The sequence below is a fragment of the Echinops telfairi genome, unplaced genomic scaffold, assembly GCF_000313985.2.
Source record: "Echinops telfairi isolate 266 unplaced genomic scaffold, ASM31398v2 ScPeMD7_655;HRSCAF=1070, whole genome shotgun sequence".
Classification (NCBI taxonomy): domain Eukaryota; kingdom Metazoa; phylum Chordata; class Mammalia; order Afrosoricida; family Tenrecidae; genus Echinops; species Echinops telfairi.
The window spans coordinates 2496767-2499662 of record NW_022104553.1 but is presented as its reverse complement, the minus strand read 5'-3'; the positions used below and the strand labels follow the sequence as shown (position 1 = coordinate 2499662).

Sequence of the window (2896 nt, the reverse complement as noted above, 5' to 3'; positions counted from 1 at the left end):
GCAGAATCACTAAATAATTTAAGTCCCAACCTGAGCATCCTCTCTGAAGATCTGTGACTTTCTCTGGTTCTAATGTTCTCTGACTATACGAAATAATTGGATTCTTCTCTTCACTTGACAACCCTTCTTACAGGTGAAGTTAACTCTCACTCCCTATCCCATCGAACTGCCTTTCTCTGTGTCCATGCTGCATTGCTGCTGCTTTTAACTCTAACTCCTTTGTGACAAGTATGCCATAAGGTATTTCAAAAAACATATTCTGCAGAAGATGGAGGTAGCCACAGGAGTTAAAGTTCCTCATAATTTTCACTTGTTGGAAGAACTCGAAGAAAGACCAAAAGGAGTAGGCGATGGTACAGTTAACTAGGGCTTGAAGATGATGACAATATGATGCATACCAGGTGGACAGGCATGATTACTAGGCCAGCAAGGACAAATTTTGAAAACAGGATATATAGCCTGAAAGTAGAAGTGGACCTAAATGTCCAGAAACACTTCTGTCAGTTAGATTTGTAATAAAAATTAAGGTTAATGGAATAAATAAAATAATTCCAGTGGAATGGTGGATGCATGTAATATACCAGTATTAGCAAAATGGCAAAATGGCTATAGCATTAAAGTTGTACTTCAAGAGATAAAATGAGTATGATGTCAAAAGAAAATATGACTCCCACAGCCACCAGAAGGACAAGCATACAACCGTTAATTTTAGAAGATCTCAAACTTGTCTTAAATCCACAACCCTCCATTCGTGTTAATGTTTTGGTTAATCATCACACTGCAAAGTACTCACACATTAAGTCAGAGAATTGCAGCTGGTAAACATGACCTGGAAATTTGTAAAAATACACTTAATATATGGACATCCATTTTCCAGCCACAGAAGGAAAAATGCAGCACGTCTCCCTTATCTAAGTACAATCTCTTAAGCATAAACGTGGAGTACTAAGCACAATTCAGGTGCACAAGCTGAAGTCCTGCTGGAGAAATGTTAGGGTGCTGTGGAAGGATGTGTGTTTCTGAAAAACAGTCTCCAGGAAACCGTCAAGGGCATGCTTTATCCATCTTGCTTAATGAAGGAGCTGAAGTCAAAAATGGTTAAAGTAGTAGGTACAATGAATGTTGTTGCCAGTGTGTTAAATTCTGAAGTGGTGTGGATGCTGACTACTATTGCTTTCAAAAATATATTCAGGGTTGCTTTGATACCTGTGTGTATGGTAATAGGTAACATTATGATTTTCTTCTTCATTGTTCATTTTCAATTTGGGACTTTGAACAAGTATCTTTGGTTATTTTATTATAGTGATCTATTATGTTCTCCTAACTGTAGTATGACCTCACTGTTACTGCTATTTCTTTCCTGTGTTTCGAGCTTTACACGACTGAAACATATTCAACTAATGTGTTGATCTTTTTCAAAGTGCTCGTACACATTTAGCTTATATAAACCTTGTGTCAACTATAGTCTCCTAGGTCTTTTTATGCAAATCGTTGGTGTGTTAGTCTGGGTAGACTAGAGAAACAAATCCACAGAAACTCATTTCTGTATAAGAGAGTTTTATATAAAGGGCAATTGTACATTAAGAAAGCATCCCAACCCAGTGCAGTCCAAGCCCCTTAAGTCCGATATTAGCCCATATATCTAATACCAATATATAAAGTCCTCTTCAGACTCACAAAACACATGCAATGACGCCGAGTGCAGGACGATCACAGGCCAGGGGGTAGAAAGTCTTTGGATCCGGTGGCATTGTAAACATCTCAGTGCTGGCAGGGGTCTCCACGTGGCTTCTCTAACACCCAGGGCTGCATCAAGGTAGGTTCATGTGGCTTCTCCAGCTCAGGGCACTAGCGTAGTTCCACGCATCTTGTCAACTGCAAAATCTAGAGAGAGAGTCTCTACCGCCTCCAAGGAGGAAATCCGGGAAATTCCCAGGAGAAGGCCCTGCCCACACAGAGGCCTCGTTGGCTATGATCTGATTGACAGACTAGACTCCACCCCTTCATTCTTAATCCTCACAAGTCCCACCAGAGTATGTAATTACCACAGTTGGTAAATCATGGATCCTCCTCTATATGAAGGCAAGTCAAAAAATATTGATACAATAGAATAAAAACCTTTATTAAACAAAACTATCAAAATGTGAAACTATTCTTTCTCTGCATATCCTCCTGTTTCCATCTTTCTAACACCCCTTCCAAAGAATTCTACTTTCTTCAATTTACACCATGTCGGAAGTCAATTTTACATCCTCCAGGGACTCCAATCATGTTCCCTTCCCGTGTTCTTTCAGCTTGGGGAACAGGAGAAGTTTGAAGCGGCAAGTTCAGGCCTGTGAGGTAGATGAGGTAACATGTGCAACGAAATTCTCATAAGACAGTCCTTGCTACCTTAAAGAAAAAACACAGGTGCATTGTCATGTTAGAAAAAAAAAAATCCTCAGGACACTTTTCTTGCCCTCTTTTACCATTTCAGTTTTCCATTTACTTAAAAAAGTTCCTTATAGGCCTCCATAGTTGTCTTGTGTCCTATTGGAAGCTCTATCAAAATTACTCCTTTAAATTTCCAAAAACCAATCCCCATAACCTTTTGAGCTGACCTGTCCACCTTGGATTTAATTGGCTAATCCCCTTTGGAAGCCACTGTTTTGATTGAACCTAATTTTTTAAGGCACTCTGAGACTAAGTTGGTTGTTTTTTTTCCTTAAGTTTCCAGTGATTCACGGATCACATAGACATGTGTTAACACCTTTTGTTTGGAATAAACCCAGGCATGTGCGAACTATAACTCTAGTAACAATACTTTGTACTTACCCAAATATAAAGTACTACATGATAAGGCTTTAAGATAAAGAATACCTTTAAAAGCAATATGTAGGGCATGGATTTAAGCAGG

The 2896-nt window shown here is 39.1% G+C and overlaps 1 pseudogene; it reads left to right on the top strand.

Moving 5' to 3' along the window:
* The first annotated feature begins 268 nt into the window (after nt 1-268).
* On the top strand, nt 269-706 carry LOC101649955 (annotated as a pseudogene).
* The last annotated feature ends 2190 nt before the right edge of the window (nt 707-2896 follow it).